At 44.2% G+C, this 23,411-nt stretch overlaps 1 long non-coding RNA gene across 2 annotated transcripts in view; it reads right to left on the bottom strand.

Annotated features, from left to right (window-relative positions):
- LOC141582623 (uncharacterized) overlaps positions 1–23,411 on the bottom strand; it is a 188,887-nt gene that overhangs the window by 98,047 nt on the left and 67,429 nt on the right. For both annotated transcript variants that reach the window (XR_012515504.1, XR_012515505.1), the window contains exon 3: positions 17,208–17,287. This is a non-coding gene — a long non-coding RNA (uncharacterized LOC141582623). The remainder of the gene's footprint in view (positions 1–17,207; positions 17,288–23,411) is intronic.

Genomic DNA, 23,411 nt, shown 5'->3' with positions numbered 1-23,411 from the left:
TTTTCCTTTTTATCTGTATTTTTTACTAGTTTCTATTTTACAAATAATTATAATAAAAGCTGTTTTTTTCATGGTAAGGAAATAAAAAATAAACCTAAAAAAAGAAGAGCAAAATGAATCCAAAACAACCAACAAAGAAAAACAAAGAGCAGAAATTAACAAAATTGAAAAAAAAAATCAATGAAACCAAAAACTGTTTTTGAAAGATGAGAAAAAAGGATAAATAAGCCTCTAGTGAGACTGATTTTAAGAAAATAAGACACAAATAGCTGATATCAGAAATAAAAAAGAGAATATCATTGCAGATCTTACAGACGATGAAAGGATAAAAAGGGATTATTATGAAGGACTCTACTCACATAAATTTGACTAATTGTCAGAAATGTACCAATTTCTTGCAAAACCATGAACTACTATAACTGATTCAAGGGGAAATAACCCAAACAGAATTATAACTATTAAAGACATTGAATTCAGAGTTTTAAAAACCCTCCAAGAAAGAAATCTCTATGCCCAAATGGTTTCACTTGAAAATTCTCCCAAGCATTTAAGTAACAAATAACGCCAATTCTATACAATCTCTTACAGAAAATAGAAGCAAATAGAACACTTTTCTAAGTTACTTTATGAGACCAAGTTTACCCTAAATACCAGGAAGAATTCAGGGCTGGCAATACAGAATTGACAGTCAGCAGCATAGTTAATAGCAAGGTATTGTAAAATGCATGCAATTATCTGAGATTGCCCAAGGAGCCCATGTCTAGTGAAAGGAACTGGAGGTCAGGAGAGAACACTGAAAAACTACAAGGGGCTGTGGCTGGCAGCAGGAAAGAGGTAAAACTGTGACCCAGAAGTGGTCACAGTTGAGGCCAAAATAAGCAACAGCTTGAAGAAGAAACGAGAGGTCAGTAACATCAAATTAAGCAGCATGATTGAAGACAAGAAGAAACGTACCTGCAATTATTACCCAGTTAGGCCTGTAGGTTTCCAAGCCTGTGTCATTGGGCTTACACCCTGGCTTCACTATCTAAACTCAGCTAACCACGTTGTGCCTCAATTCCTTCCTCTATGAAATGGGGCTGATAACATGCCGTCGTTCAAAGGTTGCTATGAAAGAGAAATGAGCTAATGCAAAGGTACTTCGCATAATTGCCAGGAACAGAGAACATGTTCAATGAATATTAGCTGCAAATGTTACCGTGTCCTTCACAGCAACTTTTCTGGCAAGCATCAAACCTAACATGTGAAGGCAAAATGAAGTCAGCGACCCACCCCTCGCCTCATGTGTTCTCAGTGAGACCATCTCCTGCTGGTCTCATTGAAAACACATCCATCTTGCCCTTGCAGTGAACTCTTCTAAATATAATAAAAAGGCAATCTGGTATTTAATATTTGTATAGGAACGGTAACCTACTTCTCCAAAGATAATGGTCCTAGCCCTTGACTCTGCCACCAATGAGCTGTGTGCACTTGGGCAACCATTGACTTTCTGAGCCTAGAGTCCTTCATTGATATATAACACTTATCCTTCCTATCTCAGCTACTGTGAGGGATTCATCAGTAACTGGTGCAGGCTCTTCCCCTCTCTTCACATTCCTGAGAATCACAACGATGTGGCTGTGTCTAAAGTTGCCAGCCTGAGTCTGGCTTGGGAGATTTTGTTTGTTTGTTTGTTTCTTTCTTTCTTTCTTTCTTTCTTTTTTATTATTTTGTGGCCCAGGAGATTTTGAAGATCAGCAGGCCAGTTATGGATGACTGATGGAGTGACTGTATTACTCCATGGAATTTTAAATCTCCCTATAACATGTCTTATAAGAGGTCAAGAGACCAGCTAGTCTCTCTGTTTCCATGCTATTCAGCAAGACTAAAACCCGAAAACCCGCTCCACATTAAAACCACTTTTATCATCTGAAAGTACTCCTTTAAGAAGTGGAAGAAGAAGAATCACCAACACCAGAGTCAAGTGCCAGGCCAAGTCTTAAAACTAATTATCTGTGGGATCTTGGACAAGATGCTATCTCTTCGTGGACCTCAGTTTTCTCATCTGTAAAATAAATGTGTTGTCCTGCCTTATTACAAGTTCAGTCCTGGCTATTAGATCCTTCATCCTAAAAATGAAAGGAATAGAGAAGCCTTCATGAAGAGAGAAGTCTTCCTGAACTTTCATAAGAGACTCTTGTTGAATGAACCATCGAAAAATCAAACAGCTACAATGTGAAACATCAGTTTTCCAGAGACTCTGGGAGCCATCTAGGGAGCTAAATAAAAGCAAGGACGTTTCCACTTAAAATACTTCATTGATTTTTAACAAGGAATTTTCCCCTCCCTTTCTCTCTCTCTCTCTCTCTCTCTCTCTCTCTCTCTCTCTCTCTCTCTCTCATCTCTCTCTCTCTCTCCCTCTCTCTTTTTCTCTGCTTAGCTTTTAAGGTTCATGGAAGCATAGATTTTAAATGTACCATGGCACAAATGCAAGATGACAGTGATGCAAAATGAGATAAGAGGAACTTATTTTCATAACTGCCTCTCGTTCAGGGGCACAGAAGGAATCAACACAGCATGATTGCCCAATTATTTCTCCTCCTGAAACTCATTAAGGCTTTCTCAATTCATAATCAATACATTAAAGTCTCTCTGTTTTATAAAACAGTTCATCAATATTTTATGGTTTTAATAATTTATGTTTTATTACAGAAGCAGATGGAACCCTACAGCACGCTTAATCTCCAGAGACAACAGGGAAGAAAGAAACGACTTGAGTTGCAGATTCCAGACTTAAATAGCCAGCTTTGCTGGGCCCCTGCCTTCAGTTTGAAGATTGGTGGGGAGGGCTGGTAGCTGGGGGACAGCCCACCTGACTCATAAACTTCATGGAGGGAGGGACAAGTTCCAATTATTTTTGACCCTCTACCAAGTGTCAAGTACAGGCTAAGTACTCAACAGACATTATCTCATTTAATCTCTCCAAGAGCCATACAAGAACGATAGTATTGTCCCCATAGCACAGATGAAGAAACTGAGACTCAGAGTTAGCAAGTATCTTAGCCAAGTCTGCACAGCCAGGAAATCGTAGAGCTGGGATTCAGGTTAGGTCATCTCAAGCATCCGTGCAGTTGACATCTCTGCTATAACTATCATCGACATCCCCTCTTTTGGAATTACTTTATTTATTTATTTGAGACCGAGTCTCTCTCTGTAGCCCAGGCTGGAGTGCAATGGCATGATCTCAGCTTGCTGCAAACTGCGCCTCCCAGATTCAAGTGATTCTCCTGCCTCAGCCTCCCAAGTAGCTGGGATTTCAGGCACCTGCCAAGGCACTGGGCTAACTTTTGTATTTTTAGTAGAGACAGGGTTTCACCATGTTAGTCAGGCTGGTCTCGAACTCCTGACCTCAGGTGATCCACCTACGTTGGCCTCCCAAAGTGCTGGGATTACATGCGTGAGCCACTGTACCCGATCTGAAATATGTATTTATTGAACACCAACTTTTGTAAGCACTGGAGATGCACAGATGAATTACATGGGCAGGGAGCTCTGACCTCATGGGGCTCCCATATGAGTGGGGTCAGACCATAAACAAGTAATGGTTTTTAAAAAATTAAGAGAATTCAGAACTTCCACCAGATCTCATTCAGTTCCCCCCTTGCACCAAGGCTCTTGCAACCCATTTCACTACTCAAGCCATTGCATTGCTTGGCCTACTCAGCTGAGCTCATGTGGCCAAAAGCAAAGACCCGGACTGGGCAGAGGAGAGAGGACTTCCTACCAGACTCGGTTTCAAACAACTATCCCATCAGGTACCTATTTTGATGAATACTTTCCCCTGGGATTATGTTTTCCCAATGCACCCATGAATGTTCTCCCGAGAGCTTATGTTTTCCCAGTGGCTGCTATTCCCAGGGGCTTGCAGACCCAGGACAGCAGCCTCTTTCGCAAACGCACAAAGAAACTTCAGTCTGGAGAGAGCATTTTGCTTCAGTTTCCAAAGCAAAGGCGAATGTGCAAAGGTTCATTTCCCTACAGTTTCATAGTCTGGTTATGACTCTGTCTCCCATGTTAATTTCTTAAAACTGAGCATATGTTTCAGCCAGTTAGACCTCATTGCCTACCACGGCGCTTGACACACAGTAGGTGCTCAATAAATGTTGCACGAATGAATCGCTGTTTAAGTTCAAAGCCGGGACTGCCCTTTACTTCCTGTGCAAGCCTGGGCAAGTTACCCAGCCTCTGTGGATCGGTTTCTTTATGTCAATCGGAGCATAGTATAGTACCTAATTCATAGAACTCTCATGAGGAATAAGTAAATCAGTAGGTGGGAAACTCTGAGAAGAATTCATGACATGTGGTATACACAAAATAAATGATAGCTTCCTAATTTTTACAGGTAGTCAAAGGCTGTTTTCATGATGAACATAATTTTTATGCATATTTTCCCAGTCGGTATTTGTACCATTCAGGATATGTTCCTATAGGTATTTTTCAAACTAAGTTTAATTTTTTTTCTAGTAGACATTTTTCCCTGGGCATCTTTTTTGAGTGGTTATTTCTCCTAGTAAAATTTATCTTGGGCCAGGTGTGGTGGTTCCCGCCTATAATCCCAGCACTTCTGGAGGCTGAGGCAGGCAGATCACAAGGTCAGGAGTTCGAGACCAGCCTGATCAATATGGTGAAACCCTGTCTTTTCTAAAAACACAAAAGTTAGCCAGACATGGTGGCGGACGCCTGTAGTCCCAGCTACTTGGGAGGCTGAGGCAGGAGAATTGCTTGAACCTGGGAAGTGGAGGTTGCAGTGAGCCGAGATAATGCCATTGCACTCCAGCCTAGGTGACAGAGCAAGACTCTGCCAAAAAAAAAAAAAAAATCCTGGTGGACATTTTTCCCAGAAAAAATATTTCTCCAGCACGTCATCCTGCTCTCTCATGTTTTTGGCAATGATTTTTCCAATGGATACTTTTCCTAGTAAATATTTTCACAGTGAGCATTTTCACAATGAAAATTCTCCACAGAGATTATCTTTTTCTTGGTATGTGGGGGGATTTTTAACAAAAAAATATTTCTGATGTGTATGTTTTCCAGTGTGTTTTTGCTACAAAGTATATGTTGCCATAGGATATTTTCCAGAATGAAATTTGTCTCCGGTAGCTGTGGCTGTTTTTTACGAAACAGACATTTGTCCTACAAGTTGTACATGTTTTTCCCAAGAAATACCATCCATGTTATTAGACTAAATTGTGTATCCTTTTCAAAATTCGTATTTTCACATTGGACTTCTAACTCCAATGTGACTGAATTTGGAAATAGGGTCTTTAGGAGGTAGTTAGGGTTAAATGAGGTTGTTAAGAGTGAGGGTGTGATTCAATAGGACTAGTGTCCTTATAAGGAGAGAGAGAGAGAGAGAGAGAGAGAGAGAGAGAGAGAGACCAGGAGTGCCTGCACACAGGGGAAAGGCCATGTGAGGGTACAGTGAGAAGGTGGCCAACTGCAAGGTATGAGGAGAGGCCTCAGGAGAGACCCATGCTGTCACGCCTTCTAGCCTCCAGAACTTTGACAAAATTACTTTCTGTTGTTTAAGCCTCCCAGTCTAGTATTGTGTTATGGCAGCTTGAGTAATCTAATACGCTTCCCAAATTTTGGGGGTCTGGAGCTGAATCAGTGATAATCTCTCTCCTTTAGGCCACCTTCTGAGGGTCTCCCAAAGACATGCCCTGCTCACCCCACATGGAACACTAAAGGCTAACCCCACAGAAGCAAGAAGGCTATACTGATCTATGGCTCCTTTTTGTGCTGATGAAAGAATATGCTGTCCTTAATCCAATGTATTTTCCAGCTCGCAGCTCTCCATTACTACAGCCCTGCAAAACCAGCTCAGTAATGAGTCTCCTGTTCTCATTAATGCAACCCTGAGGCTGTGACACAAAGTATGGCAGAATCGTGGAGATCTGCGGAGTGCAGAGAGATGGCTTGGGTCCCTTTGCCTGGGTAATCACATTAGGGGAAGGCGCCACACCCCAGGATTCTTTCCTCCAGATCCCTTTCATCTTGAGTATGGCTCCCGAGACAGGGGTGTGAGTTTCTAGTTGTTTAGATCACGCCCACTAGAGGGCTTCCAAGGGTGATGAGAAGAGGCACCTTACATTCAAACAGCAGACTCTGGATAAACATACTGATTCTAGGTGAGCTTACTGAGGAATGCCAGTCAAGAGAGTCCAGAAAAGCCGGAGACCAAGAATGTTTGGTAGAGGCCATATTCGAAAGAGCTACCTAATCTTCAGCCTCCAGCATCACTTTCTCCAGCTCCTACCTCCACCCAAAGCCACCCCCAACACACTATCTGATGGATTTCATTCCTTCTACACAACTAAACACTAAAGGTCCTTTCATTTTCTTATCTTCATTAAATTTGTTCTCAACAACAAAAATAATCAAAAATTAATTTATATTGAAATTCAATAACTGATAACAAATAATGTTACTCCTTTCTCCCTATCCCATTTCCTATTTTTTTTTTCCCACACATTCTTTGGAAAGAATCAAAGGCTTAAATTAAAGAAAGAAATATCTACAGTGTGGGATTTCCAGGACTAGCTAGCTGGGGAGGGATGATTGGCAGGTAGCAGGATACCAGCTGTGTACCTCTCAGTCCCCGCCCTGCACCTGGGAAATTAGAGGAATAAACTTGTATTGCATGACATTGAAGTGGTACCCGGAACAGATTCTTCACTATTGAACAAGGCACGAGACACTCTTTCCACTATCTAAGTCAGCACAAGGCATTTAATCGAGTGAGAACTCTGTGAAAATCAGATTCATCATGTGTAGTAGAAGGAATACCACCACCCTCCCACCCCCCACCAGAAGTCCATGTTCTGATTCCCAGAACCTGTGAATACACTACCTTACATCACAGAGATGAGATGACCCCGGATGACCCAGGTAGGCCCAACACGATCACAAGAGTCCTTGTAAGAGGAAGGCAGGAGCGTCAAAGTCAGACAGAGAATTGCAAGGCCATGCTGCTGGCTTTGAGGCTGGATTAGAAGCCAAGAAATTCAGGTGGCTTCCAGAAGCTGGAAAGGGGAAGAGACTAGATTCTCCTCCAGAGTTTCCAGAAGGAACGCAGTTCTGCTGATACCTTGATTTTAGCTCAGCAAAACCCATGTCAGACTTCTGACCCCACCCCCCGAATTTAAGCCACTAAATGTGTTGTATAATTCTGTCTGATGGATTCCAGAATGTATGACAACTTGTTACAGCAGCAATAGGAAATTAACATGCCATGGCCCAAGCCGCTGTCACGTGGATGCAGAATTTTTCAATCAGCCCAGAGCTGATCCTCAGATATCCCAGTACAGCGAAGAGTTGATCTTTCAAGATCTGTCTCAGATGCCACCTGCATCATCAGCCTTCTCAGATGCCACCTGCATCATCAGCTTCAACAGGAGGAAATCATCTCCCCCTCCTCCTGGCCGAAGGAAAGAGGACCCACATGAATCGAGCATAACAACACACTGTAGCAACCTCTTCACAAAGGCTGGTGCCAACATACCACCACCTGAAGGATATCACCGTCTGTATTGCACAGGTGTGGAAATAGGCTCAGAGAGGTCACGCAGGTCCAGATGGCACAGTTAGAGAATGATGCCGTTGGAATTCCACCCATTCTCTCCTGCTCCTCACCTCTGGCTCTCTCCAGAGCACCCTAGCCACGCTGTGGCATCTGTTGCTTCCACCTCAGCTCTAAGGGCAGTCATGCATCCCTTAACAATGGGGATACACTCTGAGAAATGTGTCATTAGGAGATTTCATCATTGTGCGAGCATCACAGGGCACACTTACACAAACCCTAAATGGTCTGGCCTACTACACATCTAGGCTTTCCAGTGTAGCCTCTTGCTCCTAGGCTACAAATCTGTGCAGCATGTGACTGCACTCAAATACTGTAGGCAGTTGTAAGACAACGGTAAGCATGTGTGTATCTAAACAGCTAAACATAGAAGGGGGACGGTAAAAACACACTATTCCCATAATCCCAGCACTTTGGGAGGCCAAGGTAGGCGGATCACGAGGTCAGGAGATCGAGACCATCCTGGCTAACACAGTGAAACCCCATCTCTACTGATAATACAGTAAATTAGCTGGGTGTGACGGTGGGCACCTGTAGACCCAGCTACTCGGGAGGCTGAGGCAGGAGAATTGCTTGAACCTGAGAGGCGGAGGTTGCAGTGAGCCGAGATCGCACCACACTGCACTCCAGCCTGGGTGACAGAGCAAGACTCCATCTCAAAAAAAAAAAAAGAAAGAAAGAAAAACAAAACAAACCACTATTATACATCTTTTTTTTTTTTTTTTTTTTTTTTTTTTTTTTTTTTTGACATGGAGTTTCGCTCTCGTTACCCAGGCTGGAGTGCAGTGGCACGATCTCGGCTCACTGCAGGCAATTCTCCTGCCTCAGCCTCCTGAGTGGCTGGGATTACAGGCACGTGCCACCATGCCCAGCTAATTTTTGTATTTTTAGTAGAGACGGGGTTTCACCATGTTGACCAGGATGGTCTCGATCTCGATCTCTTGACCTCGTGATCCACCCACCTCGGTCTCCCAAAGTGCTGGGATTACAGGCGTGAGCCACCGTGCCCAGCAACAAACCACTATTATAATCTTATGGGATCAAGATACACAGCTTGTCACTGATGAACCATTATTACGCTGTGCATAACTGTAACTGTGTCTTTTTCTTGCCTTGAAACGGTAGGCCCTTGAGGATTCATGCTTGCTTCAACTTGACTCTCCCAAACACTGGTCTCTAGTAGATGCTCACCAAATAGCAGTGAAAAGGAAGGGGGTGATAAGCAGAAGGAGTGGGGAAGGAGGAAAGGCGAGACGGAGACACACAGAAAGGAAGGAGGGAGGGAGGGAGGGAGAAAGGAAAAGGTAAGAAAGGACAGAATCTAAAGAGTCTTTGGGCACATCCTCCCTTTTCCATTGTGACATTTCTCTGGACTGGCACCATCATTGAGTGCCTGTGTGGTTCTGGTGGATGCGGCCAGCGCTCACCAGTATCTACGCGCTTTTCTTCAGGGTCACACGGCTAGACTGTATTTTCCCATTATGGCCACGACACTGAGTTCTGCCAGCAGAATGTGAGCGGAAATGATACACGCCACTTCTAAGTCTGACCCATGAAAACCTCTCAGGATCCTTACATTGTTCCTTCAGCTAAACCGAGATGTCTCTGAGGACTTGCAGATGGGAAGGGCCAGAAGGTATAGGAGGAGGAGCCTGGGTTCCTGAGGGACTCTGTGGAACACAGCCTCTGCCTGGCCACACTGGTCTGTGATGAGAGCAAGAAATAAACTTTACTGTAGGAAGCCACAGAAATCTGGGAGGTGTTCACCACAGCAATTTACTGGGCCTCTCTGAGCCTCGATTTTGAGATTAGTAAATGGAGGTGACCATGTGATACCTAAGACACCTTGTCAGTAAAAATTCTGCAGGTCTCTGACTTTCTCCAGAATTTAATCCCAGGTCTTAGGCATTAAAGAAAATCTGAGTGCATTCATCCACCAAGTGGGCTCTTAGTGTTACGTATGTTACTCTCTGAACAGATCCATTTCTTTTAATAATAGAACAGCAGATCCATCCATAACTGGCTCATTTTCAAAACAGGATTTCGATTGACTGGGCCTCAGAGCATCTGAGTCCCATAACATAAAATCAATCAGCAACTGACTGAATTTAACTAATTTCCACTGGTGGGATGGCTCCTGATTTAAGCGCCCTTTCTTTTCATTTTCCCTATTGCCCAGCTTCTTGCCAGCTGTATACCTACATGAATATTCTACATCTTCCAACTGAGTGGGCTCTCCAGGGGACCGTCCACCTGGAAGGAGCAAACACATACATCTTGATTTCCTCTGTATGGGAGGTTTGGAGCATTCCTAGAGGGAATGGCAACTCTTTCCCCAGGCTAAACTTATTCATCCACGGTAATGAAATCTTTCTGAGTTCCCAGGATATTGACTACAGTGGAGACCCACCAGAGCAGGAAAAAGAATAAAGGTGGTTTTGTTTGTTTGATGATGATGGATCTTCATAAAGATCTCCCGTTTCCCTGCCTGCTCTCTATAGTTTACTCACAATACATCAGCCAGGGCGCTGCTGTTATGAGTCAGAACATGTTGCTTCACGGCTCACAGAAGTCCAAAGAATCCTCTTACTCCAAGTTAAACTAAAGTCCTGGCTGGGTGTGGGGACTCACACCTGTAAATCCCAGCACTTTGACAGACCGAGGCAAGTGAATCATGAGGCCAGGAGTTCAAGACCAGCCTGACCAATATGATGAAACTCTGTCTCTACTAAAAATACAAAAATCAGCCAGGCGTGGTGGCAGGCACCTGTGTCCCAGCTACTCCGGAGGCTGAGGCAGGAGAATCGCCTGAACCTGGGAGGCGAAGGTTGCAGTGAGTCAAGATTGCGCCAGGGCACTCCAAGCCTGGGCGACAGAACGAGACTCTATCTCAAAAAACAAAAAAAAAAAAAAAAGAAAGAGGCCGGGCGCGGTGGCTCAAGCCTGTAATCCCAGCACTTTGGGAGGCCGAGGCGGGTGGATCACGAGGTCAAGAGATCGAGACCATCCTGGTCAACATGGTGAAACCCCGTCTCTACTAAAAATGCAAAAAATTAGCTGGGCATGGTGGCACATGCCTGTAATCCCAGCTACTCAGGAGGCTGAGGCAGGAGAATTGCCTGAACCCAGGAGGCGGAGGTTGCGGTGAGCCGAGATCGCGCCATTGCACTCCAGCCTGGGTAACAAGAGCGAAACTCCGTCTCAAAAAAAAAAAAAAAAGAAAGAAAGAAAGAAAAAAAAAAACTAAAGTCCTTGCAAAGACACCCAACGCCATACATTTTCTTGTCCAACCATATTTCCTTCTCGTCTCTCACTGTTCCCTCCATCCCTGCCAGGGTACCTCCTAGCTACCATGACTCTGACTCCCACCTCAGGGCCTTTGCGTCTATTCTTTCCTCTTCCTGGAAGGCTTTTCTCCAGATTAGCTTTACATCCTCCCACACTTCCTCCAACCCTTTGATCTAGTAGCAAGGTCTTCCCTAAAAATGGTATTTGTAATTGCACACGCTCCATCGATGACATTACTCGTTTCCCTTCCCTGATTTTATGTTCCTCTGTTGTCTTGGTCATCTTATTATTTATGCTCTAGACCTATAATCAGGTTTACTGCCTTGCTGACCACTCCCTTCTCCACAGAAGCCCCCTGAGTAAGTGCTACTGTTCTTTGCTGCCACTCTCCCGGCACCTAGCAGATTTGCTGATACACAGTGAGTGCTTGATGCATATTTGTTGAATTGAATTGAAATTTTGTTCTGCCCTTGTATCTAGCAAATGAAATTACAGGCCCCTTATCTTTAACATATAACATTATGTGTCTCGGACAGGAGTTAATTCTCGTTATTTTTATTGGGTTGGCATAAAAGTCATTGCGGTTTTGCCGTTGCTTTTAATGGCAAAACCCCCTACTCCTTTTGCATCAACCTAATGCTGTAATTATTTTGTAATTCCAATTGTGTCACTCAAGGATAGAAAATGGAATCGTCCTTGGAAAGCCAGCTTGGGGAGGAAGAAGAGTGTGGTGGGAGTTCCTGAATCACTGGGACCCCTTTCACTCAGAACTGGAGATGCCTGGATCATAGCAGAGGTTTCTAATCTAAGACGCATGGACCCCCAAAAGCTTCAGAGGGCCTGTAAACTACCTGAAATCATAGGGAAAAAGGTGTGTGTGTGTGTGTGTGTGTGTGACTGAAACATAGATGTATGCTCACCCATTCTTCTCACACTATCTACTAGTGCCAACTCCTTCCTGGGCTCTTGAGCTACAAAAGAAACCCCGTGTAACTTACATTCTAATGAGAAAATAAACACTGAAGGAAGATGTATTTCCATAAATAATAAAGCTAAGAGGCTAGAGAATGTCTAGGCTGGCAGGCAGATTTTTCAGGTAACACGACATGGAAGTTCTCTTTGAGAGGATGGAATAGGAACAGAGATCTGAATTATGTAAGGGAATAAACAGTGCAACTAGGTGACAGAGGACAGAGCAAATGCAAAGACCCGGGGCTGAGAAAATCTTGGCAGGTGCAGGAAATGGGAAGAAGTCCAGCGGGGCTGGACAGACAGCCACAGACAGAATGGCAGGACAGAAGGGCAAAGAGATTAAAGGGGAGGCAGGTGGCTCCTTGCAGAGCAATGTGTGGAGTTTGCATTTGGATTTAACGGCCAGGATGATAGAAGTCCAGTGGAGGGATTGTGAGTAAAGGGGTAACTTGATCTGACGTGTGTTTTAAAAGGCTCTGTCAAATGGCTGTGTGCAGAACAGACTGCAGGAGGCAACGTGGAGCAGGCAGATAACTGGGAGCAAGGCAGCCATCCACGGGAGTGGGGTAGCCTGGACTAAGCAGTGGTCAATGGAAAAGGTGAGACACAGGGCTTCTCGCTAATTGAATGTGGATGTATGGGCATTTTGCTGGAGAAAGAGCCTTTATCGGACATCTGTTTCTCCTGACAGTTTGGCATGCATTCTTGCTCCTGGTGAAAACATCTCAGCTTCACGTTTGGAACTACGCTGCTGCAATAGACACAGTATGCACAGAACTGTCCTTCAACGTTTCCAAACTTCCCCTGGCTGAGGAGTCAGCCCTGGACCTCAGCTAGGTCAGCGAGGCTCTCTTCTCTGGAAAACTGTAGAAAGTTCAGCAGAGCGACTTAGGTCTGAAATTGGAAACGTTCACTCTGACAGCTGTCCCCTGAAGAGGCTGCCCGTGAGTTCTGCTAGCTGAACCCTGAGGCTACTTTGATCCTTTCCTTTCTACAAAGAGTCAGTCCATGGCCCCAGGTCAACCCTGTGGCTGTTGATGTGTCGGAAGCACTGTTTTAAAGTCCACGTGATGTAGGAAAATACTATCAGACTGGGATTCAGAAAACCTGGGTCCTAGACTAGGTTCTAATGCTGAAAAGCCACAAAATGTTGACAAATATCTTCCCTTCTAATCCTCTACTTTGAATTTCCTCACCTCCGGCAAAAAAAAAAGAGGAGGCAAAGGTGTGACCCATTGTATTCTCGTATGTCATGTCCATGCACATGACATAGAACATTATAACCTGTAAAATGTCCATCTCTCCCACTGGCCTGGAGGAGGGGGCAGCTTTATTCATTCACAGAGAAACAGTTGCTGAATCTCTTTCACATGACAGGCACAATGTAATGTTCCAGGGTGATTACCTGTGTCTACTCCAGCTCAGTACTAACCCTCAATAAATGTTTTTGAAAAAATGATTGTATTTCAGAGCTCCTTTAGAGACTAATTAACACACGGAATACACACTGTAAGGTGATTCCAAATTGTTGTTATGAGAATTATCTCTTAAGAGATTCCTCTCCAGTTCCTACAGTCTATGAATCTATGAATCGCCTATATGAAAGGTTAGCAATAATGGATTGTGTCTTCTGAAAATCACAGCTGCTCACTGGATGCTTCTCTTGAAGAGATGCCATCAGCAGGTTATTCTGACCTGCTCATGGAGACTTTCTTAAAAGACAAGGATTAATAGATAATTCACCTGTCTAGAAAAACAGGTGCTAACTTCTACTTTACAGCTAGGCTGGGGGGTGGGGAGAAAAATAAAAGCAACTGTTTCCATAGCAACAAAATGCACAATTTAAAGAACATAGTGTCTTGCTTAAATCTATTTATAAAAATGTGTAGGAAATACAATTAAGGAAACTAACACCAAATGAGGTACTTGGGCTCTGCCTTAATTGTCTGGCTTCCATCATTTAGTACTTAAGACAAATGGGTTGCTAGAAGATGGAGGGGTCAACAGCACAGAGGAGGATGGTGACTTTCCTGCATCCCTCAGATGGCCAAGCCCCTTCACAGCCCCTACAATCTCAGACCCATTGCAGCAGCTCCCATTGCCCCCACCTAGCCCTGCGCAGAGTTTTCAAGGCCAGCATGAGGTGTGGGTTAGTAGGTCACCGCCTTAGAGATCTGATTTAATTGTCCTCTGTGCCTTACTAGACTGCCAAACCCTTTACTGTTGACCTGAAATTTTCACCATGAGATTCCTAAAGCTGCATTTATAAGCCCTGCTTCATTTCCAAAATTCATCCTGTGCCTTGCCAGGATTCTAAACTGAAGTCCAAAGTCAGCTCCTCTTCCTGAACAGCTGATTTCTGTCCCTTTATCCTTTCTGGCATTCAGGACTGATACCTCTCACATTCGTAAATCTTGCCCACTTTTTCTACTCAGTTGTGTCTTGCAAACTTTGAACTGTCATGACCCAGGATTACACAAAATGCGGCAGAGATGGCCTCATTGCAGGTCTTCCAAGGGACATCTTTGGCTCCCTTCCTGGGCCTCATTGCTCTCCCGGCAGACAATCTGGTCCTGGGCTCCAGACTCTGGGAGTGTCCAAGGGTCTACAGCAGGCGTCCCCAAACTACGGCCCGCGGGCCACATGCGGTCCCCTGAGGCCATTTATCCGGCCCCCTGCCGCACTTCAGGAAGGGACACCTCTTTGATTGGTGGTCAGTGAGAGGAGCACAGTATGTGGCGGCCCTCCAACGGCCTGAGGGACAGTGAACTGGCCCTCTGTGTAAAAAGTCTGGGGACGCCTGGTCTACAGCCTGTCTGCTAAGCAAAACCTTGACCCTGTGTTTCCTCAGCTTCAGAGCCTGTCCCTCAAGGGTAAAATGCTCAAGTAGCCAGGTGCTGGTGTTGTACCTTGGACAGCTCCACGTGCTGATCTCAGCTTTCACCTATGCTGCAGGAACTGCGGCTCTGCATCTCCCTGACCAGGGACAGCTTCATCCTGCACAGGGCCATCCATGCAGGGTGTGCTCAATCATCAGTGATGACTGCTGACCTCCTTCCGTCATTCACACATGCTCCACAGCAACCACAAACACTTGTTTAACCCGGAAAGAGGAGAAGGCCACTCCAGAATATTCATGCTTCTCTCTCACTAATTAGGTGAACCAGATAGGGCCACATACAATCAGATGGACTCCTCAACAGAACAAAAAAAAAATCACACTCCTTGTCTCACGCGTTGAAATACTCAACACTAAAAAATAAAGGAAAATATTATAAATACAGCAGTCTCCCCTTATCTCTCCATGGTTTTGCTTTTTCAGGTTTTTAGTTACCCTCAGTTAACTTCGATCTGAAAATATTAAATGGAAAATTCCAGAAATATATAATTTGTTTTTTGTTGTTTTTGGTTTTTGTTTTTGCTGAGATGGAGTCTTGCTCTGTGGCTCAGGCTGGAGTGCAGGGGCACGATCTTGGCTCACTGCAACCTCCGTCTCCTGGGTTCAAGCAATTTTCCTGGCTTACCTTCCTGAGAAGCTGAAATCACAGGCAATTGCCACCATGCCTGGCTACTTTTTTTGTATATTTAGTAGAGATGGGGTTTCGTCATGTTGGTCAGGCTGGTCTTGAACTCCTGATCTCAGGTGATCCACTCACCTCAGCTTCCCAAAGTGCTGGGATTACAGGTGTAAGCCACCACACATGGCCAAAATGTACAATTTGGAAGTTTTAAATTGTGCACTGCTCTGAGCAGCATGAGGAAATCGCCACTCGGTCCTGACTGGATGTGGCTCCTCCCTTTGTCCAGCGCATCCACATGACAGGTGCTACTGGCCCTAGAGTCACTTAGTAGTCACCTCGGTGATCAGTTAAACTCTTGAGGTTTTACAGTGCTTGAGTTTAAGTTCTTATTTTGCTTATTTTTTACTTTACTGCTAATAATTATTAGTTACTGCTGTTAATGTCTTACTGTGCCTAGTTTATACATACAACTTTGTCTAAAGTATGTATCTACAAGAAAAACACAGGACAGTATGCGTAGGGTTCGGTATTACCAGCAGGTTCAGCATCGACTGAGGGTCTTAGAATGCATTTGCCACAGATAGGGGAGAACAACTCTAAAAACGCAAGAAAAAAGCAGTGCCTTGTCCATTTTTCCAGCGTCCCCCTTCTTTCCAGAAAGAATCTAATCAGAAGAGTCTTGAATCTGTTTTTCTGCAAAGGCTAAGGCTCTGCGATCACAGGTGCCCCTTCTCCTGCCCCAGGCATAGCTGTCTTCCTTTCCTTCCTCAAACCAGCCAGGTACATTCCTTTGGGACATACTGCTCCCTCTATCTGGATCTCCCTGACCTAAATCATTGCTTGTTTGCTTCTTGTTTATTTGAGAGGGTGTCTCTCTCTGTCGCCCAGGCTGCAGTGCATGATCTTGGCTCATGGCAACCACCGCCTCCCAGGTTCAGATGATTTTCCTGCCTCCCCTGACCAAATAACTGGGATTACAGGGACCCACCACCAGGCCCACTCAGCTAATTTTTGTATTTTTCATAGAGATGAAATTTCACAATGTTGGCCAGGCTGGTCTTGAACTCCTGACCTCAGGTGATCTGGCTTCTGGCCTCCTAAAGTGCTGGGATTATAGGTGTGAGCCCTGCGCCTGCCCACTTGTTTGGTTCTTACCATTCAGTCCTCAGCTCAGAGAAGCCTTCCTGGACCACCCTGCTGAAAGCAGCCTCTCTTGTCAGCCAAGTCTTCAATTTGTTCTGTTTCCTCCATGACATCTATCATTGTCTGCAATTATTTTGTTCACTTAAGGCTCTACTTACTTATTTCCTATTTCCACCACCAGCATATAAATTCGTTGAAACAGACACCCTGTCTGTATTGTTCCCCTCTGTATCCCCAGGCTCCAAACAATGGCTGGCATACAGCAGAAATCCGATAAACACTGCATGAATGAATGCTTGCAGGAATAAATGAATGGTTTTGGAAATACAGCCTCATGGTTAGAACAACAGTGTTCAAAACCTGACATCTTTGAGTATGAATTCTGGATTGAACATTTAGTAGTTACCTGACTACAGGCAAGTCAGTTAACTGCTCAAAGTCTAATTTGCTGCCTTTGTAAAACAGGGTCAAATACAGCATTTATCTCATAAGGTGGTTATGAGAATTCAATGAGAACAACACTGACCAACCACTAAGCCCAGTGACTGGCACATAACCTCAGCAAATGGGCATGACAATTACCCTCCTATTTCCCTCCATTCTGTAATACTCTTCCTATTATTGCCAATTAATGGAAACTACCATTCTTTTTCCAATCCTACGTCTAGAAAGTCTTCTTGAAGAGACTGTGGTCTAATTGATTTCCTATTGCCATATTGAAGTTCCATCTGCTTACAAATTACTGTAGAATAAGAATAGAATGACAGTTTAATGAGCATCTACTATGCTCAGGCATGTGATATATACTGGATTATCTCTTTCACCCACATGGAACTCTGCCAGGGGGAGGAGCAGACAGTGGCAATTGTGCCATGATATCCATTCTGCCTTCTTTTTAGTGACAGAGTCATACTTGTTTGGGGAAGGAGGAGCAAAGGGAACATTTTTCGGCCTCCCTGGCAGTCAGTTCTGGCCATGAGACTAAGCTGTGGCCAATTAGATAAAAGCAGAAGGGGCTGGACACAGTGGCTCATGCCTGTAATCCTAACACTTTGAAAGCCCAAGGTGGGTGGATCATCTGAGGTCAGGAGTTCAAGACCAGCCTGGCCAACATAGTAAAACCCCGTCTTTACTAAAAAAAAAATACAAAAATTAGCCAGGTGTGGTGGCACGTGCCTGTAATCCCACCTACTTAAGAGGCTGAGGCAGGAGAATCGCTTGAACCCAGGGGTCAGAGGTTGCAGTGAGCAGAGATCATGCCACTTCACTCCAGCCTGGGCAAAAGAGCGAAATTCTGTCAAAAAAAAAATTGTCTTTTCCCCACCCCACCCCCACAGTTCCTGCAACCTAGAATGTGAGGGTGGAGGTAGGGTTAGCTTGAGTCATGTGGTGAACATGAGGATGATGGGGCAGAAAAGAAAATGAACTTCTACACTAGCCCTAGAATTCCTACCTGCACACTACATTTCTGGGAGAAATAAAAACCACATTTCTATTTCACTCAAGTGAGTGGCATCTGAGCTTTTCTGTGATAAGTAGCAAAAGCTAATCCTAACTTTATTACAGGCATTATAAGCCAATGGTATTCATGAAGAAGTTGGAACTCAGGAAGAGTGGATCATTTCCCCAAGATTACACAGCTGAAAAGCAACCAACCTGGTCTTTGAATGCTGATAAACTTCATTGTAATATACAAGTCTTTTTTATGAATCCTGCAAGTTAGGTCTCCATTCAGGGCAGAAGGGATCTCAGAGGGGCTTACCTCGAACCCTCAGGCAACAGGGAATCTTTTCTTGGGCATCCCTGAAAACCACCCAGCCTCAGGCTTAATGGTCTCTGGAGACATCAAAACTCATGACTCACTGTTCAATCCTTTAAGAAAGCTCTTCTTTGATGTAACAGTTGAAATTTACTTTTTCTGTAATGTCCACACCATCATTGTGAACTTTCAAATCAGTAAGCCTCTTGTGGTGTCCACTTGGCTCCTCAAACCTTTGAGGACAGCCTTCAGGTCTCCTGGTCTGTATTCCAACAACAATGACTGCTCATTCATTCATAACACTGATAGAAGGAGGGATGTTTATGTGCCAAGCACTGTGCTATGCAGTGGGGCAGATGTGATGGCTGACCTCATGGAGTTTGTAGTCTAACAGGGCTCCCTAAAGAATGTGGTCTATTTTGGTCCTATTTAATTTTTTTTTTTTTTTTTTTTTTTTTTTGTGATAGAGTTTCAATCTGTTGTCCAGGCCGGAGTGCACTGGTGCAACCTTGGCTCACTGCAAACTCTGCCTCCCAGGTTCAAGAGATTCTCCTGCCTCAGCCTCCCTAGTAGCTGAGATTATAGACACACACCACCACATCAGGCTAAGTTTTGTATTTTTTTAGTACAGACAGGATTTCACCATGTTGGCCAGGCTGGTCTCAAACTCCTAACCTCAGGTGATCCACCCACCTTGGCCTCCCAAAGTGCTGGGATTACAGGTGTGAGCCTAGACTGAGTAACTTACAAAACAGAAATGTATCTCCTTATAATTCTGGAGGCTAGAAGTCTGAGAGCAAGATGTCAGCAAAATTGGTTTCTTCTAAGGCATTTCTCCCTGGCTTAAAGATAGCCATTTTCTCCCTTTGTTCCCATATGGCCATCCTTCTGTGTGTGTCTGTGTCCTAATCATTTCTTATTTCCTTTTTTTTTTGAGACAGAATCTCACTCTGTTACCCAGGCTGGAGTGCAGTGGTGATCATAGCTCACTGCAGCCTCGAACCCCTGAGCTCAAGCAATCTTTCCGCTTCAGTCTCCTGAGTAGCTAGGACTATAGGTGGGTACCGCCACAACTGGCTAATTTTTAAAAAAATTTTTTTGTAGACACAGGCATCTTTCCATGTTGCCCTGGCTGGTCTCAAATTCCTGACCTCAAGGGATCCTCCTACTTCAGCCTCCTGAAGTGCTGGGATTACAGACATGAGCCGCTATGCCCAGCCCTAATCTCTTCTTCTTATAAGGCTACCAGTCATAGCCAGATTAGAGCCTACCCTCATGACCTCATTTTAATGTAATCACCTCTTTAAAGCCTCTATCTATCCCCAAATACAGTTACATTCTAAGATGTTGGGAGTTCAGGCTTCAACGTATGATTTTTTTTTTGAGGGAGACACAATTCAGTCTGTAGCATTTAATAATGTTAATAGATGTAATATATGTAAAATGCTTTAAACTGATTCCTGGCACACAGTTTGTGCTGTAAGAGTTGTTATTATAATCATTATATGTAATTTTAATAAATTTTATTTCCATGTCTTTCTCTGGCACATAGTGTTCAATAAGTATAAGCTTTGTTGTTAATTTATTTGAGAAGTACGTATTGATCACCTATTGTGTGTCAGCTACTGTTCTAGGTGAAGGGACAGAGCTATGAATAAGATGCATAAGGGACCCATCCTCAGAAGTGTCATTATTATCATTATTATTATTATAGTCATTATATCTTAGGCATTTCATTATCTGCCAATCACAGAACTTTACTTTTAAAGCAAAGTTGTGAGTTTAGCAAATGTGCATATAGATTAGCTGCAAGTGACTTGTTTTTCTCAAATGTCCGTAAACCATCTCTTTGCTATCCACATTGGAACTCCATGGAATTAAGTTCAGTGTGTTATAATGTTCAGGTTCTACTTTATTATAAACAGGGACAAAACATGCCCATGTTGGTTCTTCCATTCCTCTACCCATCTTGATCTCTTCTCTAGGATCACTGACTTTGACTCTGAGACCATGAGCCACAAGGAGGAAGGTCTTGTCAAGAATACTGACAACTGGTACAACATCCCGCAAGATCAATGTGGAAAAGCATCCACTGAATTGAGTCATGTGCCGATCTTTGGAGATCTTCTCAGGAGACATTTCGGTAGAGTGGCAAAGACAGATAAAAGTAAGATGCAGATGGGCCAGGCAGAGTGGATCACACCTGTAATCCCAGCATTCTGGGATGCTGAGATGAGTGCATCACTTAAGATCAACAGTTTGAGACCAGCCTGGCCAAGATGGTGAAACCCCATTTGTATCAAAAAATACAAAAGAAAAAAACGAAAGAAAGAAAAGAAAAAGCCAGGCATGGTGGTGCACACCTGTAGCCCTAGCTACTTGGGAGGCTGAGGTGGGAGAATCACTTGAACCGCAGACAGACGTTGCAGTGAGCCAAGATGGCAGAAGTGCACTCCAGCCTGGGCAACAGAGTTAGACAGTCTCAAAAAAAAAAAAAAAAAGAGTAAGATGCTGACTATAGAGGAGGTGAGAAAACAAATTCATGTGCCTTCTTTGATGAAGAGTAGAAGGAAAATGTGGTGGGAGATACATCAGCTGCCCCAAATTTCAGCCTTTAGTTCAGTGTCATGCCTAAGTGGCCTGAAGAGAGACAAAGGTGCCAACCTTGCTGTGGGGGTGTATAAATGGAAGAGACGGAGGTAGTGCTCTGGGCTCCTGTGGGCTGCATCTGTGGCCAAGGGACCATTAATAGCTACATGCTCCAGTGAGAGGACACAGAGTTGCCAAGGGAAACTTCTGTAGAGAAGCAGAAGTCTACGGATGGAGCAAAGCAACTACAGAAGCAAATAACCAAGATCATAGACTCTGGCACATATATCCACCCATAAAAATACAAAGGCAGCTGGATGCCAGGGCTCACACCTGTAATCCCAACACTTTGGAAGGCTGCATGGGCAGATCATAAGGTCAGGAGTTTGAGACCAGCCTGACCAGTATGGTGAAGCCCCGTCTTTACTGAAAATACCAAAATTAGCTGGGCATGGTGGCATACGCCTGTAATCCCAGCTACTCAGGAGGCTGAGGCAGGAGAATCACTTGAACCCAGGAGGCGGAGGGTGCAGTGAGCCAAGATTGTGCCACTGCACTGCAGCCTGAGCGACAGAGTGAGACTCTGTCTCAAAAAAAAGAAAGAGAATAAAAGTTTTGCAAATTCAATCTAGAGTCGTATGATATAATAGAGTTGAATAAGCAAGTGTACAATAGTGGAGCATGGTAGGAAAGCCTGCAAGAAGGGAACCAAGGATTGCTAGGGAATACTAGATAAGAACATATAGCCGGTGGCAGGAAAACCACTATTATAGCCGATGGAGAACTTAAAAACACACACAGAGACTCTGGCCAGGCATGGTGGCTCACACCTGTAATTCCAGCACTTTGGGAGGCCAAGGCAGGTGGATCATTTGAGACTAGGAGTTTGAGACGAGCCTGACCAACATGGCGAAACCTCATCTCTATTAAGAGTACAAAAATTAGCCACGCTTGGTGGTATGTGCCTATAATCTCAGCAACCTGAGAGGCTGAAACAGGAGAATTGCTTGAATCTGGGAGGCAGAGGTTGTAGTGACCCAAGATTGTGACGCTGCACTCCAGTCTGGGCAACAGAGTAAGATTCTGAGAAAAAAGAAAAGAAATACACATACATGCTTATATATACACATATTGACAGAGATGGAGGAAGAGGCACAGAAGGAGTAGGATGAGGTCTGAGCAGACAAGGGTTAGAAATGGCCATCCAAGGAGAAATCAGCATCACTACTTCTATCTCCCTAGGAGACTAGGAAGCCCTAGTCTCCCCTAGGAAGTAAAGCCCCTAGGAAGCTGGAGTGTAGTGATCAGGGTATGTGGCTTACAACACAGAATGGGAGAAACAGGTAGTTAGCTCCAAATGACGGAGGTGAACACACGCCACGTGTCTAGGCTCACATACTAACCACACTTAGTCAAAGTGTCATCCACAATGAAAATTGCTCCCAGGCTTAAAAATCATGGTTCAGGCCGGGCGCGGTGGCTCAAGCCTGTAATCCCAGCACTTTGGGAGGCCGAGGCGGGTGGATCACAAGGTCGAGAGATCGAGACCATCCTGGTCAACATGGTGAAACCCCGTCTCTACTAAAAATACAAAAAATTAGCTGGGTATGGTGGCGCGTGCCTGTAATCCCAGCTACTCAGGAGGCTGAGGCAGGAGAATTGCCTGAACCCAGGAAGTGGAGGTTGCGGTGAGCCGAGATCGCGCCATTGCACTCCAGCCTGGGTAACAAGAGCGAAACTCCGTCTCAAAAAAAGAAAAAAAAAAAAAAAAAAAAAAAAAAAACATGGTTCAGCAACCTGCCTGAACCACCACCCCATATTTGGTCTAGGGTCATGGGGATTCTTAGAGAAACGTTAACATTCTTGAGGAAGTGAGAAACACACAATTTTGCCAAATATAGAAATGTAGGGAGAAAATGTTCAGTCACTCAATCACTCAACCAATATTTCCTGAACAGCTACTATATGCCAGAATAAAGCTGTGAACAGAGCACAAGTGTTTGATCTTGAGCTTCTCTTCTCCCCATCTCGATGTATGTGAGTTTCCTCCCTGTCTACCTAGAAGCATGCATATTGTCAAGAGATGCAAGATTGATAGAAAAAGCTGAAAAAAAAAAAACCAAAAGTTGCAAACCATAGATTGGTGAATAAAAGGATTCTCCCATCCTGCCCAACAGATAGTCACTCTTAGAGAGGCTGTCCCAAGAATCTGCTATCCTAAACTCAGAAATATACTTTGACTTAAACTGATGACTTTTTTGGGTGATCAAACAAGGACAGAGTTGAACACATTGGCTGAAAATGCGAGGTTCCACTGAACAGATGTCAGAGCTATTTTCCTTTCCCTACCCTAGTTAGGAGATTGGTTAACTAGGAAGCCCAAAAGAAAGCTGCTTTCATGGTATCCGGAATGTAAATTGACATTCTTGATCTGTTCTGCTAACGGCATTAACATTATAATAGCTCTTAGGTGATTCTAGCATGTAAGTAGGGTTGAGAACCACTGCTATAGAGCATG

Source organism: Saimiri boliviensis, chromosome 21 (genome assembly GCF_048565385.1).
Source record: "Saimiri boliviensis isolate mSaiBol1 chromosome 21, mSaiBol1.pri, whole genome shotgun sequence".
In the NCBI taxonomy this organism is placed as follows: Eukaryota; Metazoa; Chordata; class Mammalia; order Primates; family Cebidae; genus Saimiri; species Saimiri boliviensis.
Note: the sequence above shows the minus strand (reverse complement) of the source record. Positions and strands in the feature narration are given on the sequence as shown.